This window comes from Hyla sarda, chromosome 5 (genome assembly GCF_029499605.1).
Source record: "Hyla sarda isolate aHylSar1 chromosome 5, aHylSar1.hap1, whole genome shotgun sequence".
Lineage (NCBI taxonomy): Eukaryota > Metazoa > Chordata > Amphibia > Anura > Hylidae > Hyla > Hyla sarda.
Window position 1 is genome coordinate 244707435 of NC_079193.1, and position 22372 is coordinate 244729806.

Genomic DNA, 22372 nt, shown 5'->3' on the forward strand with positions numbered 1-22372 from the left:
TCTAAATCTAGTGGCCAAAGGAATAAAATAAATCAAGAATTTCCCAAATATAACAATATTTGTGTTCTGCAGATAATTGATGACTCCAGCTGCACTAATTAAAATCCATCTGAGATTCATTAATCTTGGTCACAAGGTCCAATTGCTACAATCCCACACCCAGCATAGACCCTGCACTGTCCTTGCACGTTCCAGGTACTGTCAGGCTCTCATTTAGAGGGAAAAGAAAGGTAAGACAGGAAAGGAGAATGTGATAGAGGACATGTTACATTTGTATATAAGATTATATTATAAATGCTTTAAAAAAGGGATCACTAGAACAATGCTTAGCTTCCCATTTGGATAACACTATATAAAGCTTTTTATAGGTTCCTTAAAGATGTTGTCTTTTTATGAAATCCCCCATTAATACACCGATCATAGAGTCCAAATCAATCAGCTGGAGCAGAAAGTCGCTGCAAACTTCATTCTATCTTATCTCCCCACTCTGCCAATGGTTTGGAATACATATTGTAGGTGGTCAAACAGCTGTGCCCCCAACTGAATGTGTTCACCAGATATCTTATGCTTAGGATCTTTCTGAAAGGGGGTACTTAGCACTTATCCAGCGAATAAGCACATTTTCAACTGATCATATAGCTTTGACAGGCTAAAAAATCCTTCTTCGCTGGGGACCTATATTCCCATGTGAGGCTAATGAATGAAGGAAGTAAAAGTCTGCACAACCATCCAGCAGTCATTCATATAGCCCTAACTGCTTGCATGATAGTTCACCCACCCCATTCTTTTCCTCAGTGGTCAGCCACTGTATGCTTACTTTTATAACAGTTCTTTAATAGTAAAGTCACTGACCTGTTGCTGCAGTTTCCCATTTTCCATAGACTCAAAACCCCACCCCATTACTGCCTATCGCAGGGCAGGGCAGAGCATGCTTGGCCATATTATGGACTGGACTGCAATATTCACAGTAGAGAAGGACATGATCGTAATAAAATATTAATAGTAATAATGAATAATAATAATTTAAAAAAAACTATAAGTGAGTGACAGCACTCGGGTACCTCGAGCTCTTCCATAGAGAATGCAATCCCGCAATCACACACTTATCCACTATGTTTTTAGGTGCTCCAATACACTGTAATACAGCTTTATGCAAGTTTGCCTTCATTTACTTATTTAATTTCAGTGCTGGTAACTATCTTCTAAAAGGCCCAAACACACAATGGCCTACTATTCACTGGTTGTTTTCATATCTTCACCAACAATAATCATTTTTGTAGAGAAAAAAGAATGCAATCCAACTGCTCGGTCCTCTTGCACCCAAATCTTGGCATTGGGGAAGTGTTGGAACACCCCTGGCATTTGTCTGTAATATGTAAAGAGAAGCAGAATGGAGGCACTGGAACAGGCGCTGCTAGAATGAAAATGGTCCACATGGTGTTGGATGTAAAATTCTTTGTTTATTTATAATAAAATAACTAAAACATGATATATAAAAGCAATAACGTGTTTCAGGACTAGCACATCCCTTCTTCAGATTGTGAATGTATAGCAAGTAGCAGTAATCACATGTTTAAATAAACAGAAATGGCGCCAAAGGGTGGAAAAAGGGTCAAGGGGCGTGTTGACCTCAGGTTCATATTTAACACATACATCGATGTGTTACATTGAAATATGAACCTGAGGTCAACAAACCCCTTGACCCTTTTTCCACTCTTTGGCACCATTTCTGTTTATTTAAACACATGATTACTGCTACTTGCTATACACTTGCATTATGAAGAAGAGATATGTTAATCCCGAAACGGGTTATTTCTTTTATGCATCATGTTTTATCTATTTTATCCCCTTGGGGACTCAGGGTTTTTACTTCCATAACCCTTTCAATTAGCACCTACAGACTCAAATGAAGGCTTATTTTTAGCACCACTAATTCTACTTTGTAATGACATCAGTCATTTCACCCAAAAATATATGGCGAAACCAAAACAAAATCATTATGCGAAATTGAAGAAAAAGCACCACCACTTAGAAATTTTGGGGGCTTCCGTTTCTATGCAGTACATTTTTAGGTAAAAATGATACCTTATCTTTATTCTGTAGGTCCATACAATTAAAATGACACCCTACTTATATAGGTTTGATTTTGTCTTACCTCTATTAAAAATCATAACTACATGCAGGAAAACTTATACATTTAAAATTGTCATCTTCTTTTTGGGGCTGTGATCTGAAGTTTTTATCGGTACCATGTTTGTTTTGATTGGACTTTTTGATCGTTTTTTATTCATTTTTTTATGGTATAAAAAGTGACCAAAAATATGCTATTTTGGACTCTGGATTTTTTTGCACGTACGCCATTGATCGTGCGGTTTAATTAAATATTTGTATAATGCGGACATTTACACACGCAGCTATACCTGTTAATATTTATTTTTATTTAGATTTTTTTATTAGGGTAGGGGTTAAATCCCATTTATTAAAGGGTACCTCTCATCAAAAAAACTTTTGATATATTATAGATTAATGCATGCAGAATAACTTTTAAATTGCATGTTATTAAAAAATATGCTTCTTTCTATTTAATTTTCCACTTTGAAGAAATGACCACTAGGGGTCTCCCTACCAGTCCTGGCAGAAAGCATTTCAGACTCATGCTGGAGTCCTAAACACTACGAGCTGCCAGTCTGCTTTGTTCTCAAAGGAGAACACTCAGAGCTGCCAGCCTGCTTTGTTCACAGCCTGTTTGGCTGTGAACAAAACAGGCTGGCAGCTCTGAGTGTTTAGGACTCCAGCATGAGTCAGAAATGCTTGCTGGCAGGACTGATCGGGAAAAATACAATAGAAAGAAGCATATTTTTCATTAACATGCTATTGGAAAGTTATTCAACATTCATTAATCTAAAATATATCAAAAGTTTATTTGATGAGAGGAACCCTTTAACTCTTTTTTACACTTTTTTTTTTTGCAATGTTACAGCCCCCATAGGGGGCTATAACATGCAGTACATTGATTGCCAGCACTGTTCAATGCAAAGCCATAGCATTGCATTGATCAGTGTTATTGGCGGTCAATTGCTCAAGCCTATTGGACAGGAAGGAGGCAGGTAATGGACCCTCCGCTCGCATCCTAGCTGATTGGGAAACCACGGTTTCACTGTGGTGGTCCCGATCAGCCCAACTGAGTTGCCGGAAATGCGATTTTTTTACAGTTTAGACACGGCAATCAACTTTGAACGCCGCATCTAAAGGGTTAATAGCGCTCGTCACCGTGATTGGTGATGCACGCTATTAGCCCCATGTCCCGGCAACCGTTAGACACCGGGAACAACCTGTGTGACCCCGCGCTATATCACGGGAGCGGGACCAGGACATACAGGTACACCCCGAGTCCCCAAGAGGTTAATATAAATAAACAACAAATTTTACATCCAACACCATCTGGACCATCTTCATTCGAGCAGCTGCTTTTCCAATACCTCCATTCCACTTCTCTTCACTTCTTCTACGGGTTCCTGCACAGGATACCAGTCCAGGCACTACCGGCTCACAGCTCCAATGGATACTCCATGCTACCCCTATAAGTGGTGATATGCATATAAGCCAAGAGGCTTAAAAGGTGAGAGTCCGACCTACACAAGGGGACCTAGCGAGTACACATACCCAACTGTATTACGCGAGGCACTGTCCTCCTTTTTTCACCTCTTCTCTTTACAGCTTTATCTGTAATATGGCCACCATTAGCACCAAGTATATAAAGTGGGAAATCTATTTGAGACAACCCCCCAAACTTTTATAATAAAAAAAAATATATATATATATAACATTTTATAAAGGTAGTAATCTTCTAATAAATCAGATTAATATACACAGAACATAAAGGTAGATAAAAAGGCTGGCCTAGATGGGGCTGGTCTTTACTGTTTATGAAATTGATAAATAAAACCCCTTAAAAACATTTGTAAACAATAACTGCTCTCTTTAAAAGGGAACAGTATGGTTTAAACATGTATGTAAGAATCTTTTAGTGATATATAAATGTATTTCCATAAAAGAACATATAAAAAGATACTGTAGGCTAAAAGTTTTCATACATAAGACAACAAAAGTAGTATAGATTTGTCTATGAATAATACCCAGTTCTCAGCTATGAGGACATGGAATAAGAGTGAAGAGAATTACCATTTTGAATGAATGCATGACCTACATCCTTGATGTGTCTCAGCTATGTCCACATATAGACAGATTGCTATTAATATGTGCACCTGTGCATCAAAAGACCAGAGGTAATTAATCACATGAGCTGCTGCCTTCTTCTGGGATTGAGGGAACAAAGGGTAGAATCTATCAAGAAACAATGAAGAAATGGGGAGCAAGGTGCAACTGCAGCCATTGCCACTGCAAGGCGACCAAACATGAAGTAGAAGAAAAGCAATAGTAATAACTATTATAACCAATCAAATTTGTCTTATAATACAAAACAGTAAAATCTCTTCAGGACAGTTCTCTGTATCTGGGTTAACAGTCATATGACAAATATAGTCCCACATCAGTAAACAAGGACATTACCTGAAAATTATGCATTGATGTGGGCTGCCAGGAGCTCAATAATAAGACACAGCATATATAGGAACCAGTCTGGAGCCTAGACCACTACAGTAAGCCACCCATGTGTCCCTTCATCATGCTGGCCAAACACTTATAATTTTACTGTCTAGGAATACTAGATATCTTCACTGTACCCTTGGTACAAGGTAAATACAGAGACTCAGAAGAAAGATAGGATTGAGCAACATCAGAACAGTTATAAAAAATTATTATATTGTGAATGATATTGTGCTTTTTGCCAATTCATTTGAAAAATAGACTGTCACTCACCTGCAGATCGCAAAACCAGGTGACTCTTATTTTCAGCCATGCACAATATCACAGTTTCAAATCATGTGATGTCTTTTGGCACCTATCAGAGCCTTCTTCAAACAATGTACATTTCAAGGCTTTATTAGTGGCTGAAATGTCTGATGTCACTTTGTGATACCATGCCGGTCTAAAAATAAAAGATTCACCTGGATTTGCAAGCTACAAGTGAGTACTGGTTTATTTTTTCCAACTAACACAAACTGTCTATTTGATACAGAGTTCAGACTGACTCCTTTGCCGTTGTCATATGCCATTCTTGACATTTACTTCTACCATAACGATAAACCAGTGGTGGCCAAATAATAGATAATCAATTTGTAGTCATTACAGTGGGGACCAGTACACACAAGGCTTCTGCTTTACAGAAGTGGAAGACCACACCTCTCATCTCACAGCGATCCAGCATAGATGCGCCCTAGTCTTAGCTTTCTAGTGGCAGACAGTTGACCCAAGCAGCCAATCAGTGACCTTAGCAGCTCCATGCCATGCCAAACATCATGCCCCCTTTTCAGATCGGTGGGGTCAGCAATACTGCACATAACTGCTATGAGCACTAACACATGGTCAGCCGCTTGTACACAATAGAACTTCTCCACTATATCGCCACAGGCGAGTTAAGATTGTCATTTTATGACCTTCAGACCTCTTATTTTTAAAGTGAGGATTAAGAGACCCTTGATATTCACCCTTTCACTTCCAAACAGAGATGCTGCAGGGGTGTCCCTTGATTATGGTACCAACCTGGGATAGCCTTGACGGCCAGAACAGAGACAAACTCCTCGTATGAGATTAGAACTCTTAAAAATGAGATGATGAGTAACCAGAGACATGATTAGAAACAAGCCAATGACCGTGTTTAAGCTAGTGAGTGCCACCAAGCCTTTATAATGGCTCCCATAAACTGTGCACACACAGAACACGAGATCCTGCTCTTCTAACTCTTTATAACATAAACTACAAAGCAGCAGTTTAGGGGACACTACTGTGCAGTACTGAACAATGCATTCTTAGCTTAGAATTAAACATTGGGAAGGCCTTTGTACACTGCTAAAATTCAGCTTGTCAGCTCTGAATTTATGATACCATTCTTTTTAGAGATGGTGCGGAATTGGTGCAGAATTGCTGTGGAATAGGGCTGCACGATATATCGCAATCCCAATCGAATTGTGAAGATTGTGGATGGCAATATATCGATGTAGCCCTTCACAAAATTTAGCGATTAAACAATACTGTGAGGAAAAAAAGTGGGCCGCACAATGAAGGGGCCTGGTCGCACCGCACAGGAGCCGACAATTAAACAAGGGAGCACAGCCGTGCATCTGTGGTAATTTAGCTGCCGTGCAGAAAGTTGAAACCCGACCACGGCTGTCCGTTGTAAATAAAGGGCGCAACTATGCGGCGAGTGTATGAAGCGAGCATAGGAGCTGAGCTCGCTTCATACTGGCTAATGACGGACATCACCGATCCGAGTGATGTCCATTATTAACCCTTTAAACGGTGCAATCAAATTTAATTACGGTGTTTAAAATGCCAAAGTAACTGCAGGGCGCTTAGTGGAGCTGATCGGGACAACCGCGGCAAAAAAACTACAACTTCCACCATGCCTGGACAGCTCTTGGCTGTCCGGGCATGTTGGGAGTTGTAGTATTGCAACAACTGGAGACACACTGTTTCGAAAACCCTGCCCTATGGGGACTAAATAATTGTAAATAAAATAAAAAATAAAGTAAAAAGAAAATATAAAAAATGTTAATAAGCTCCTCTCCTAATAAAAGGTAAATTACCCCAATTTTATATAAAATAATGTTAACAAAAATAAACTTATTTGGTATTGCCGCATGCGTAAATGTCCGAACTATTAAAATATAATATTAGTGAAACTGGCGTGAACGTAAAAAAAAATAAAAAAATACCAGAATTGCAGATTTTTGGTCATTTGATATACCAGAAAAAAACAGGAAAAATAAATTATGAAAAGTGATCCAAAAGGTCCAATAAAAAAAAAGGAACCGATAAAAATCACAGATCACAGCGCAAAAAAGTAAGCCCTCATACATCCATGTATACAGAAAAATTAAGTTATAGGGGTTGGAAGACGACAATTTTAAGCATACAAATTTTTGTACAAAGTTATAATTTTTTTTAAAGTAGTAATATAAAACAAAACCTATACAGTGGGGATCAAAAGTTTGGGCACCCCAGGTAAAACTTTGTATTAATGTGCATAAAGAAGCCAAGGAAAGATGGAAAAAAGCGCCAAAAGGCATCAAATTACAGATTAGACATTCTTATAATATATCAACAAAAGTTAGATTTTATTTCCATCATTTACACTTTCAAAATAACAGAAAACCAAAAATATGGTGTCTGCAAAAGTTTAAGCACCCTGCAGAATTTATAGCATGCACTGCCCCCTTTGCAAAGCCGAGACCTGCCAGTGTCATGGATTGTTCTCAATCATCATCTGGGAAGACCGGGTGATGTCAATCTCAAAGGTTTTAAATGCCCAGACTCATATGACCTTGCTCCATCAATCAGCACCATGGGTTCTTCCAAGCAGTTGTCTAGAAATCTGAAACTGAAAATAGTTGACGCTCACAAAGTTGGAGAAGGCTATAAGAAGATAGCAAAACGTTTTAAGATGTCAATATCCTCTGTTCGGAATGTAATTAAGAAATGGCAGTCATCAGGAACAGTGGAAGTTAAAGCAAGATCTGGAAGGCCAAGAAAAATATCAGACAGAACAGATTGCAGGATTGTGAGAAAAACTATTCAAAACCCACGTTTGACTGCACAATCCCTCCAGAAAGATCTGGCAGACACTGGAGTTGTGGTACACTATTTCACTCTAAAGAGATACTTGTACAAATATGGTCTTCATGGAAGAGTCATCAGTAGAAAACCTCTTCTACGTCCTCACCACAAAAATCAGCATTTGAATTTTGCAAATGAACATATACACAAGCCTGATGCATTTTGGAAACAAGTTCTGTGGACCGATGAGGTTAAAATTGAACTTTTTGGCCGGAATGAGCAAAGGTACATTTGGAGAAGAAGGGGAACAGAATTGAATTAAAAGAATCTCTGTCCAACTATTAAGCATGGGGGTGGATCAATCATGCTTTGGGGTTGTATTGCAGCCAGTGGCACAGGGAACATCTCACGAGTAGAAGGAAAATGGATTCAATAAAATTCCTGCAAATTTTGGATGCTAACTTGATGCCATCTGTGAAAAAGCTGAAGTTAAAGGGGTACTCCGGTGGTTAAGATGTTTGGCTATATTGCATCTTCTTTTAATGTTCATGTTTTTTTTGCAATTGACATGTATTAAATGTTTGTGTAGCATGTGTCTTTTCTTCTCACCTGTTTGTGGGCCAGAAAGTTCTGTAGTTCTGTATTGGATCTCTGACTGTTGTCCACAGTTTAGGATTAGGCTGTGGACAAGATGTCAGAGCTTTTTTTTTCCCACTGTTCTTTGAGAACTGTATAACAGAGATAGGCCACGCCCCCTCATCTCCCCCTCCAGGTGGTCACAGGTGTGCATGAGAGCAAGAAGCTCCTACACAGCTCCTCTTCTCCCCTCCTCCTGCTTTGTCTTGTGAGGACGCAGGTCTGCACTGAAAGAAGACAGAGAAGATGTATGTGAAGGGGAGGATAACAAGGTGCACGGGCTGGGGATGTAGGGGGAGATTTATCATAACCTGTGCAGAGGAAAACTTGCCCAGTTGCCCAGAGCAACCAATCAGATCGCTTCTTTCATTTTTAGGAAGGCCTGTGAAAAATGAAACAAGCGATCTGATTGGTTGCTATGGGCAACTGGGCAACTTTCCCTCTGCACAGGTTTTGATGAATCTCCCCCGTATAGACTGCAGGGGAATAAATCTCGGACTGGGGATGATTTCTGTGTGAAGGGGGGGGGGGGGGGGGGGGGACTCCTGAATGACACCTGCTGGGAGTTGTAGTCCCTGTTATGTGTGTGTATGCTAGTGTTTAAAAACCAGTCTGCCTCCAGCTGTTGCAAAACTACAACTCCCAGCATGCCTGGACAGACTTTGGGCATGCTGGGAGTTGTAGTTTTGCAACAGCTGGAGGCACACTGGTTGCGAAACACTGTCCTAGCCTATTCAGCATACACATCATGTTACACTAGTGTTTCCAAACCAGTGTGCCTCAAGTTGTTGTAAAACTACAACTCCCAGCATTCCCTGACAGCCTTTGAGCATGCTGGGAGTTGTAGTTTTGCAACAGCTGGAGCCGCACTGATTGGGAAACACTGGCCTAGCCTGTTCAGTATATTACAAACAAAGTGCATTGTTTTCCAACCAGGGTGTCTTCAGCTGTATCAAAACTACAACTCCCAGCATGCCCGGACAGCTTTTGGCTGTCCAGGCATGCTGGTAGTAGTTGCAAAACCTGGAGGCACCCTGGTTGCGAAACACTGGTGTATGCCCTATAGAGGTGTGGTGAATTACAACCCCCAGGAGACTACAGAGGCAGAATGCTGGTGTTATACCACAGACTGAAGACTCCTGAATGGCACATGCTGAGAGTTGTAGTCTCTTTTGTGTGTGTGTGTGTGTGTGTGTGTGTATGACAGTGTATCCCAACCAGAGCTGATTATATTAGTGTGCTGTGTATAAGGGGGCTGACCCAGGAAAATAGTAGGGTGGGTAAAGGGCGAAACAAACAAAACAAAAAAAAAGGAGCCGCCCCAAACCAGCAAGGCATGTGGCATGCTGGGATTTGTAGTTTTCAGCACAGCAAGAAACAGGAAATAGAAGCAAAGATAGGAAAACAAAGTGGGGATAAAAAGACAACAAAGAACGGAAATAGAGTAGGCTAAACAACAAGAAATGAAACAAAACAAATAGGGTAAGTCAAAAATGGAAAAACACATTGACCACCGGAGTACCCCTTTAAAGAGAGGATAGCTTCTACAAATGGATAATGATCCAAAACACAGGGGATTACATCAAGAGGTGTAAACTGAAGGTTTTGCCATGACCTTCACAATCTCCTGATCTCAACATAATTGAAAATCTATGGATAGACCTTAAAAGAGCAGTGCATGACAGACAGCCCAGAAATCTCAAAGAACTGGAAGACTTTTGTAAGGAAGAATGGGCAAAGATACCTCAAACAAGAATTGAAAGACTCTTGGCTGGCTACAAAACGCTTTTACAAGCTGTGATACTTGCCAAAGGGGGCAGTACAAGATATTAACTCTGCAGGGTGCCCAAACTTTTGCAGACACCATTTTTTTGTTTTCTGTTATTTTGAAAGTGTAAATGATGGAAATAAAATCTAACTTTTGTTGACATATTATAAGAATGTCTAATCTGCTCTGAGCTAGGCAGAGAGCTTCCGCGATGTGCGAGTATACTGCGATTCGCACATTGCAGCATGTCTGCTTGTAGCGGCGTATCGCCTTCACCAGCGGATCCGCATCGAAATACGCTGCAAAAATCCGCTTGTGTGAACGTACCTTTATACGATAAACCTGTGTCATCTTCTGGCTCTCCCCAAACACTCCCCATCCTATCACCCTCCATGAGCCTCCCCTCTCCATAAACTTTTATGGGCAGGCTGTAATTTCATGTGATCTCTCAGTGAGCTTAACAAAACACAATTTAACTATTTAACTTCATAGGGTTAAATCAGTCTCTAATTACCATAAAATATGTCAGTAATTCTTAATTTATTTTTTTTACATGGGAAAAAACCCTAAAACCCCCTTCTGGGTCACCCCTGCAACTTCTACTTCCCTATTATCTGTCTCCTTAGGAGCCCTATCAGATTTCACGAATGTAAAACCCCCCTAGTGAAAATTGCAGTAGATGACCAAACCTATATTAGTATTAAAGGTACAGTCTCAGTCTAACTAATAACTATTTACACAACATGAAAACATAAATACAGCTACCAACCAGAACAATATCTTACGCCTTCCCACAGGGTGTTTTAGAATACTGCATTCACACATTCCCCAGTGACATTTTGTTTGTGAGGCTAAAACAAGGTTTATATTGAAATCTTAACTGGATCTTTACAAGAAAATTTCCAGGTAATAGCTTGCGCATACATATATTCTTCCGAATCTGACAAGATTTTATAGCTCCAGATATTCTATTCCTTGTTACAGAAAAAGAAATGTGTCAAAAACTTGTGGTTTAGATAAATATCTACAGAAATAGCTATAACTAATGTTAATAACTAAGCTGCCTCACAAACCATAAATACTGGAAAAAATAAATAACTCCCAGAGACAACTGTGCAATGTACATTATAGCAAAGGCAACATTTAAGTAATCAATCATGTGCAGCCAACACAGTCATAAGCAGACTTTATGAAAATACTTGTAAACATTTATTAAATGTAAATCCCTCTTCAGGATCTGTGTAGTAAGTGAAACCTATTTTTTCATGCAATTTGGGCTTTGGCACCCGGCAGATAAAGGTACAGATTTGTTTTTCTTTTTCTTTTTTTCACAGCTCCCATACATAGGTATTGGTGATTTACACTGGTTCCAAAAGGGTTTGACAACAAATCTAAATGATAATACGCAGAGAGAGTTCAAACAGCATAACATAACAGGAAATGTATTGTTATTAGTAAACATGCAGGGTTAACATTACCAAAAGAGCAATGTGCTCCAGCAAACGTTACATACTAAAATAAAGGGGTTATAAATAAACAACACAAAAGTGTACACCCATTCCATATTACATGTGCATTTGTTACTTTTCACAATCTGCTACTGAAATGCCATAAAAGACATACACGTCTGTAAATATAAGGAATATGTCATGTATTCTAAAGCTTTTGGTAATCTTTGTAAATGAGACTCTTAAAGGGTGCCTCCACTGTTTCATAACGATAGCGCAGCACGGATTCCATTTTTAATTGGTTTTGGAATAACTTTACTGGACGCCCATTCTCCCCTCTTTCTGTTCCCCTTTAGGAGACTGGACTCCATCTCCATAGCACCTGTCTCCAGCACAAGACCAAGCATTTTAGAATCACATTATACTGGGTCTCATGCTTGAGACAGTGCTGTGGAGCAGTACCAACATGCACGAGTACTAGTAGAAAGCTACAATGTGTTCTTTTTTTCCTCTATTTTCATATGATTTGTCTATGCTACATAGGCTAAGTTTCTACTTTTTATATATATTTTTTAAAAGCCAAGATAAACACCAATTCTGCCGCATGGCGTTTTTTTTTTTTCTTTTTTTGCCAAGAGTTTTTTGACTCTTTTTTGGCATTTTTCAGCTCCTTGGCGGTTTTCCAAAATTGCAGCATGTTGAGCCACTGGCGATTTTTTTGTCAAAATTGTGGCGTTTTTCTCCCATAGAAGTCTATGGGAATGGAAAAAACGCCAAGAAAAATGATATGTGGGTTTTATTTTTTGCGTTTTTGTAAATGTACGTCCTGGTTTGTCGGGACTTCCCGCACCAGGACGTACATTTACATCCTGTGTATGACCACGAGCATCGGAAGGGTGCTCGCGTCATACACGGCAGGTTCCGGCTGCTAACAGCAGCCGGGGACCCGACTGTAATGGCCGACATCCGCGATAGTGCGGATGCCCGCCATTAACCACTCAGATGCCGTGATCAATACAGATCACGGCATCTGCGGCATTGCGGTACTTTGATTGGATGATCATCAGCATGGCGGTCCCCTTACCTTGCTCCGGCCGTCTCCCGGTGTCTTCTGCTCTGGTCTGAGATCGAGCAGACCAGAGCAGAAGATCACTGATAATACTGAGTAGTGCTGTGTCCTATGCATAGCACTGCACAGTATTAGCAATCAAAGGATTGCTACAGATAGTCCCCTATGGGGACATAAAAAGTGTAAAAAAAAAAGTTGAAAATGTAAAAAAAAAAAAAAAAGTTGAAAAAAATGTGAAAAATCCCCTCCCCCAATAAAAATGAAAATTGTCAGTTTTTCCCATTTTACCCCCAAAAAGCGTAATTTTTTTTTAGAAACATTTGGTATCGCCGCTTGCGTAAATGTCTGAACTATAAAATATAATGTTTATGATCCCATACAGTGAATGGCGTAAATGTAAAAAATAAAAGAAAGTCCAAAAATGCTGCTTTTCTGTCACATTTTATTTAAAAAATTAATAAAAAATTATCTAAAAGTTTTATATATGCAAATGTGGTATCTAAAAAAAGTACAGATGATGGCGCAAAAAATGAGCCCTCATAACGCCCTATATATGGAAAAATGAAAAAGTTATAGGTGGTCAAAATAGGGCGATTTTAGATTACTGATTTTGTACAAAAAGTTTTAGATTTTTTTTCAGCGGTACAAAAATATAAAAGTATCTAGCCATGGGTATCATTTTAATCGTATTGACCCACAGAATAAAGAACATATATCATTTTTACCGTAAATTGTACAGTGTGAAAACAAACCCCTCCAAAGTGTGCAAAATTTTGGTTTTCATTTAAACTTCCTCCCTAAAAAAAATGTTTTTTTTGGGTTTGCCGTACATTTTATGGTAAAATGAGAAGTTTCATTACAAAGTACAATTGGCCATGCAAAAAACAAGCCCTTATATGGGTCTGTAGATGGAAATATAAAAGAGTTATGGATTTTAGAAGGCGGGGAGGAAAAAACGAAAACGCAAAAATAAAATTGGCCTGGTCCTTAAAGTGAAAAAGGACTTGGTCATTAAGGGGTTAAAGATCCAAAAAAGTGATGGAGATACCTTTTTTAATAAAATTTCGTAGGGTAGCATAAAAAAAAATTACTAAAAAAGATACAGTAGTGAAGGGTGGGGACCTAAAAATGTAGCCGGCAATAATAAAAATGTTTTTCACTTTTTTTCTTTATTTTTAATATTTTTTAGGTAGTACTACTACTCCCAGCATAGAACACACTGTTCCATGATGGGAGTAGTAGTACCTGTACTAATTCACAGGTCGCCCGTTGCGATCCTCCTGTATAATGTATAGATGCAGCCAGCCGCTCTTCTATGGTCCCCTGCACTGCCGTATATATACACATATTCATATTTCCCGCAGAGAGCTGTGATTGGCCAGATAGTTCCAGCCAATCACAGCTCTCTGTGGGAAATATGAATATGTGTATATATACGTCAGTGAAGGAGACCATAGAAGAGCGGCCGGCCCCATCTATACATTATACAGGAGGATCACAGCGGGTGTCAGGAGTGACATCCACTGTGATCTTTCCTTAACTGCAGGTAGTACTACTCCCAACATGGAGCACACTCTTCTCCATGCTGGGAGCTGTAGTATCTGCATTAATAGACAGATCGCAACAGGTGTCATAAATTACACTTGCTGTGATCTGTCTATTAATGCAGGTACTACAGCCCCCATCCTGGAGAAGAGTGTGCTCCATGTTGGGAGTAGTAGTACCTGCAGGTAAGAACTGAACACAGCGGGTATCACTACTGACACCCGCTGCGATCGTCCTGTGTATTGCAGAGATGGAGCGGCTATATACTGTGCTCGCATGCATTCTATGCGGGGCTGCGTCTCCAGTCTCGGAAATCTCTTTGTTTCCGGGACTGGAAACTTGATAGCGTGATAGCTGTCAGGCCCCCTCACATATAGATGAATGGAGGTGGCTTGGCGTGATGTCACGAGGGGGCGTAACATTGTCTCACATCTCCAGTCCCAGAAACCAAGAGTTTTCAGAGACCGGAAAGCAGCCCCGCATATAATGCAGGTGCTGCTCTTTGGCTGGATAACCCTTTTAAAATAAATGCAGTGCCTGACCAATTCCAACATACTGTAGTTGTGGAAGCTACAATTCCAGAAGGATCTGTTAATCCTTTTTTTATATTTGAAGTATTTGCTGAGCATAAGGATCTGACATTACAGATTTTTTGGGGGTGCACCTGCATTGAAATGTGTATTTGACTACACAAAACAGCAAAACAAATTCACATGTATGCTAAAAGAATACTTATAGACTCCAACAGACATTTAGCCAATTAGAGCCCATGAATGAGTTAGGTACAAGACAATAAGTATAAAAATGTATTTTTATATAAGTCAAACATACATTTTATGGGACATGGCATCCATGTAACAGTTTTTGTCCAATAGAAATATATGTAACAATCTTGTCACAATAATTTGTCACACTTTATTTTCTGTATTTTAGATCCCACAAAATTTCCCATTACACCATTCCCTGAGCTGTAACTTACTTGCTTTGAACACAAGTCACCCAGAAGATGATAGAAGAGGGGAATCCTAATAAAGACACATCCTGTATTATGGGTTCTTATCCCAAAGGATGCTCCTTCTTGGCCACTTATGACCATAGAAGACAATGATCTTTGTAATATTTGTCTTCTCTTGCTCATGATTTATAAGCCATCTCTGATGGCATTCATTGTTGATAATCATCATTACTTATCCAGTAATCTCCTTCTTGTCCTTTTTATAAACACATTCATATCTCAAGGGACACAAGTTTGCTTTCACTACAAGTTATCATGTTGTATATTATGAAAGACAAAACTGTTGTAAATGACATTGTTTATTAAAGAAGAAAAAAAAAAAAAAAAAAAGAACATTCTGACCTACTCGAAAGGTTCAATGATTGAATCCCCTCATAAAATGCACACAATTAAAGCCCCCTAATACAATACAGTGATCTGACATAACTGTCAGGACCTGCAAACTTTTTATGCAGACCAAAGCAAAACACTTTACTAGAATCAAGAATGTTTTACATTGGCTCTACATAATTGTGACAGTTGTTTCTATCTACATAATTGTGACTGCTGTTTCTAGTGGGTTATTTAGTGTTAAAATGTTAGTTTTATAGTTTTTGTTCCTAAAGGCTCTGTACCATCACAAGTAGGTTATTTACTATGACAATCTGTTATTCCAAAATATTGATACCTTGGAACTTATCAATCCCACTAATGCTCTTGAATTAATGGACTTCACATTTCTATTGATTTATCATAGTAGTTCACCTATAACAATATTACACAAGCAACAAATTGTTCTGCTGTAATGATCTTTGTGAAAGAGTTAATAACAAAGTCAAACCTTTTCAGTTGATACCAAGACTATGTATAGACACCTCAAGAATTTCAACCCCACTGATGACAAATGGACCAAGGTGGAATCACATATACACAAGTTCCATAAGGAAATTTCACAAAGCCTAGACATTATATATCTAACAACAGGAAATCTTTAATACACTTTTATTAAATAGAAATAAATACAAATGACACCATACTAAGTTTTATTGGGAAAATTCTCAACAATAGTACTGCAACATATACTGGAGGAGATTAAAGGGGTATTCCAGGCCAAAACTTTTTTTTATATATCAACTGGCTCCGGAAAGTTTAACAGATTTGTAAATTACTTCTATTAAAAAATCTTAATCCTTCCAATAGTTATTAGCTTCTGAAGTTGAGTTGCTGTTTTCTGTCTAACTGCTTTCTGATGACTCACGTCCCGGGAGCTGTCCAGCTCCTATGGGGATATTCTCCCATCATGCACAGCTCCCGGGACGTGACATCATCATTGAGCAGTTAGACAGAAAACTTCAGAAGCTAATAACTATTGGAAGGATTAAGATTTTTTAATAGAAGTAATTTACAAATCTGTTTAACTTTCCGGAGCCAGTTGATATATATAAAAAAGTTTTTGCCTGGAATACCCCTTTAACCCCTTGGGGACGTAGCCCATTATAACCCTAAAGATGGGAGCATTTTTTGCAAATCTGACCACTGTCACTTTAAGCATTAATAACTCTGGGATGCTTTTACTTATAAATTTGATTTCGAGATAGTTTTTTCGTGACATATTCTACTTTATGGTAGTGGTAAATTTTTGTCGATACTTCCATCATTTCTTGGTGAATTTTTCTAACTTTGAAGCTCTCTGCTTGTAAGGAAAATAGACATTTCAAATAAATTATATATTGATTCACAAATACAATATGTCTACTTTATGTTTGCATCATATAGTTAAGATGTTTTTACTTTTGGAAGACACCAGAGGGCTTCAAAGTTCAGCATCAATTTTCCAATTTTTCACAAAATTTTAAAAATCGAAATTTTTCAGGGACCAGTTCAGGTTTGAAGTGGATTTGAAGGGCCTTCATATTAGAAATAGCCCACAAATGACGCCATTATAAAAACTGCACCCCTCAAAGTATCTAAAATGACATTCATAAAGTTTGTTAACCCTTTAGGTGTTTGACAGGAATAGCAGCAAAGTGAAGGAGAGAATTCAAAATCTTCATTTTTTACACTTGCATGTTCTTGTAGACCCAGTTTTTGAATTTTTACAAGTGGTAATAGGAGAAAAAGCCTCCAAAAATTTGTAACCCAATTTCTCTCGAGTAAGGAAATACCTCATATGTGTATGTCAAGTGTTCGGGGGGCGCAGTAGAGGGCTCAGAAGGGAAGGAGCGACAAGGGGATTTTGGAGAGTGAATTTTGCTGAAATGGTTTTTGGGGGGCATGTTACATTTAGGAAGCCCCTATGGTGCCAGAACAGCAGAAAACCCCACATGGCTTACCATTTTGGAAACTACACCCCTCAAGGCACGTAACAAGGGGTCCAGTGAGCCTTAACACCACGCAGGTGTTTGAAAACTTTTCGTTAAAATCAGATGTGTAAATGAAGAAAAAAAAATGTTTTCACTAAAGTGCAGTTTCTTCCCCAAATTTACCATTTTTACAAAGGGTTATGGGAGAGAATGCCCCCCCAAAATATGCAACCCCATCTCTTCTGAGTATGGAAATACCCCATGTTAGGACGTAAAATGCTCTGCGGGCGAAATACAATGCTCAGAAGAGGAGGAGCGCCATTGAGCTTTTGGAAAGAGAATTCGTTTGGAATGGTAGTCAGGGGCCATGTGCGTTTACAAAGCCTCCTGTGGTGCCAGAACAGTGGACCCCCCACATGTGACCCCATTTTGGAAACTACACCCCTCACAGAATTTAATAAGGGGTGCAGTGAGTATTTACACCCCACTGGCGTTTAACAGATCTTTGGAACAGTGGACTGTGCAAATGAAAAATAACATTTTTCATTTTCACGGACCACTGTTCCAAAAATCTGTCAGACACCTGTGGGGCATAAATGCTCACTGTACCCCTTATTACATTACACGAGGGGTGTAGTTTCAAAAATGGGGTCACATGTGGGGGGGTCCATTGTTCTGGCACTATGGGGGCTTTGTAAACTCATGTGGCCTTCAATTCCGGACACATTTTCTCTTCAAAATCCCAATGGTGCTCCTTCTCTTCTGAGCATTGTAGTGCGCCCGCCGAGCACTTTACATCCACATATGGGGTATGTTCTTACTCAGAGGAAATGGGGTTACAAATTTTGGGGGGCTTTTTTCCTATTTTCCCTTGTGAAAATGAGAAATTTAGGGTAATACCAGCAGTTTAGTGAAAACATTTTTTTTTTCATTTTCCCATCCAACTTTAATGAAAATTCGTCAAACACTTGTGGGGTGTAAATGCTCACTATACCCCTTGTTACGTTCCGTGGGGGGGTAGTTTCCAAAATGGGGTCACATGTGGGTATTTATGTTTTGGCGTTTATGTCAGAACCACTGTAAAATCAGCCACCCCTGTGCAAATCACGAATTTAGGCCTCAAATATACATGGCGCACTCTCACTCCTGAGCCCTGTTGTGCGCCCGCAGAGCATTTTTTAACGCCCACATATGGGGTAATTCCCTACTCAGGAGAAATTGCGTTACTAATTTTGGGGGGCTTTTTTTCCTTCTACTGCTTGTGAAAATAAAAAGTATGGGGTAACACCAGCATGTTAGTGTAAACATTTTTTTTTTTTTTTACACTAACAGGCTGGTATAACCCCCAACTTTTCCTTTTCATAAGGGGTAAAAGGAGAAAAAGCCCCCCAAAATTTGTAGTGTAATTTCTCCCGATTACGGAAATACCCCATATGTGGCCCTAAACGACAGGGCTCTGAAGTGAGAGAGCGCCATGCGCATTTGAGGACTAAATTAGGAATTGCATAGGGGTGGACATTACATAGGGGTATTCTACGCCAGTGATTCCCAAACAGGGTGCCTTCAGCTGTTGCTTAACTCCTAGAATGCCTGGACAGTCCGTGGCTGTCCAGAAATGCTGGGAGTTGTGGTTTTGCAACAGCTGGAGGCGCCGTTTTGGAAACCCTGCCGTACAATACGTTTTTCATTTTTATTGGTGGGGGGGACAGTGTAAGGGGGTGTATATGTAGTGTTTTACTCTTTATTATGTGGTAGTGTAGTGTAGTGTTTTTAGGGTGCATTCGCACTGGCGTGTTACGGTGAGTTTCCCGCTAGGAGTTTGCGCTGCGGCAAAAAATGTGCCGCAGACCAAACTTGAAGCAGGAAACTTACTGTAAACCTGCCCGTGTGAATGTACACATGGGGGGGGGGGAACCTCCAGCTGTTTCAAAACCACAACTCCCAGCATGCACTGACAGTGCATGCTGGGAGTTGTACTTTTGCAACAGCTGGAGGCACACTGGTTGGAAAACCTTCAGTTAGGTTCTGTTACCTAACAGTATTTTCCAACCAGTGTGCCTCCAGCTGTTGCAAAACTACAACTCCCAGCATGTACTGACATACCGTGCATGCTGGGAGTTGTACTTTTGCAACAGCTGGAGGCACACTGTTTGGAAAAACTTTAGTTAGGTTCTGTTACCTAACAGTATTTTCCAACCAGTGTGCCTCCAGCTGGTGCAAAATTACAACTCCCAGCATGTACTGATCGCCAACAGCTGGAGGTTACGCAACTACAACTCCCAGCATGCCGAGACAGCCGTTTGCTGTTTCAGCATGCTGGGATTTGCAGTTTTGCAACATCTGGAGGGCTACAGTTTATAGACCACTGCCCAGTGATCTCCAAACTGTGACCCTCCAGATGTTGCAAAACTACAAATTCCAGCATGTCCAGACAGCAAAGAGCTGATTGAGCATGCTAGGAGTTGTAGTTTTGCAAGATCTTGAGGGATACAGTTTAGAGACCACTATGTAGTGGTCTCAAACTGCAGCCCTCCAGCTGTTGCAAAACTACATATTCCAGCATGCCCAAACAGCTGTCTGGGCATGCTGGGAGTTGTAGTTTTGCAACATCTGGAGGGCTACAGTCTCAGACTGTAGCCCTCCAGATGTTGCTAGGCAACTTACCGACTTCTGTAGGATCCAGGGAGCCGTCCTCTTCTGCCGCACGCCGCACGTGCCAATCTCCGTCGCCGCCGCCGCCGATCTCTGTCACCGATCTCAGTCGCCGCCGCCGATCCCCATTGCCCGCAGCCTCCGGAGGGGTAAGTGGACCTTCGGCGTTTGGTCCCCGTCATTTTCCCCGTCCTGCCCCGCTTATTGTGGGAGGGCAGGATGGGGAAAACGAAAGTAAACCCCTCCGTCCCTGATCTGCTATTGGTGGTCGCGTCTAGACCACCAATAGCAGAGATAGGAGGGGTGGCACCCCTGCCATCTCACTCCTATCGCTGTAGGGGGATCGTAGTTGTCTTAGACAACCGCGATCCCCCTTCTATTCCGGGTCACCATAGACCCGTAATGACCCTGAATCGGCGCAAATCGCAAGTGTGAATTCACTTGCGATTTGCGCCGATCGCCAACATGGGGGGGGGGTCTAATGACCCCCTGGGCATTTGCACGGGGTGCCTGATAGATATCAGCAGTCACCCCGGCCCGGTCCCCCCCCAGAGCGCGGCGGGGACCGAAATTCCAACGGGCGTATGGATACGCCCTTCGTCCCCAACAGGTTAACTACACTAAGTGCACCAGAATTTTGACTTATTCTGAGGCAAAAAAATAGGTGTACATGGCTTTTGACAGATTTTGGAAAGTGCCCATGAAATGGAGGTTAGGCTTAGAGAAAAGGGGCATGGATTAATGTCTGCCAGAATTTTGGTGCAAAATATTGATCAAGACCAAGTAAGTCAACCAAGAGGTGGCACAAGGAAGATAAAAAGTATCTAATATGTCTTGCAAGACGCAGCAAATTTATCCAGGACTGTGCACCACTGTGATAAATTTGGCATATCAACTGCCTGCCTAGTCTAGTTCAAGTAGGTATAAAGCTGGTCCTTCACACTTATTTGGCCAACAGCTATCTCTTCTGATCCCTCCCCAATATTCGGCTTAGCTGTGCATTCACGTGTTCTGAAACCTCTGGTGGTAGCTTATGTACACAAGAACAATGTCATCTGCTGTCGGGAGAGAGTCAGGAAGCCATCATCATATTAGTGGAGCAGCTAGTCCTGCCAAAATCAGCAGGGTTGGCCAATATATGTGTAATATGATAAATAGGCCCCTATGGAGAAAGAAAATAAACATTTGGACCTATAGCAAAAGGGGCTAATATGTAAACAGGACAATGCCGCAGTTCCTTGCACCTCCATTACTGAAAGTATGGCATTTTTAAGGATTTGTTTTAGCTCTTTTCAAACAAATGACCTACGGGGTTTGCAGAGTGTGTGATATTGATGGCTTATCTAAAGGCTGATAACCACTTTGACATATCCATAAACTAGCACTGTGTTTCCAAGATTTAGGGAATTTGAGTAGCCGTATTAGTCCAGTGATGCAGATGCAAATCAAAAAATGTTGCAGTATCTTGTAATACCTTTTTTATTGGACTAACAGCATTTTGTAGAGACAATCTTTCGGGATTCCTCCCTTTATCAAGTCCAAAGCAAATCTAAGCTCACAAGTAGAAGACACAGGTAACATCTCACAAATATGTCGGGGTTAAGACAATAGATGTGGAGAACTGTCCTATAACAGGACAATTTATGGCCCATCTTAATGTGAATTCTCCACATCTATTGCCTTAACCCCTGCATATGTGTGAGATGTAACCTGTGTCTTCTGCTTGTGAGCTTAGATTTGCTTTGGACTTGATAAAGGGAGGAATCCCGAAAGTTTGTCTCTACAAAATGCTGTTAGTCCAATAAAAAAGGTATTACAAGATACTGCAACATTTTATGATTTGCATCTGCAAGATTTAGGGGAAATAAGTTGAACTAATACCTGTTGTTACATACTAAAATGAATATCTAAAAGAAACCGCTGTCCATAGTAACCAGAGCCCAGTTTTATTTTTCAATACGCAAAAGAGAAAATGAAAACATGATTGATTATTGGTTGTAACCAGCACCAAGGCCACTATGAAAATATTACAAAACTCAGATAAGAATAACACAAATATTAGCACGTCCTAGTCATTATATCTATAGTAAATAAACTATGTAAAATGGCTGGACATTTTTTAACTAAAAGGTAAATTTAGATTTATATTTCCGTTGTACTTTACTTCACCTTTTCAGTATGTTGAAATATTCAGTTGTTTAACAAAGGGACAATGTCCACTGTTGTCGTGATGGTATATTTCTAGAAACACAGACTTATTTTCCTGCCTTTATTTCTGTCTGG

General features: G+C 40.1%; 1 protein-coding gene across 5 annotated transcripts in view; it reads right to left on the reverse strand.

Moving 5' to 3' along the window:
- Positions 1 to 22372, reverse strand: part of ZNF407 (zinc finger protein 407) — a 598515-nt gene that overhangs the window by 281511 nt on the left and 294632 nt on the right. The gene's annotated exons all lie outside the window — the stretch shown is intronic.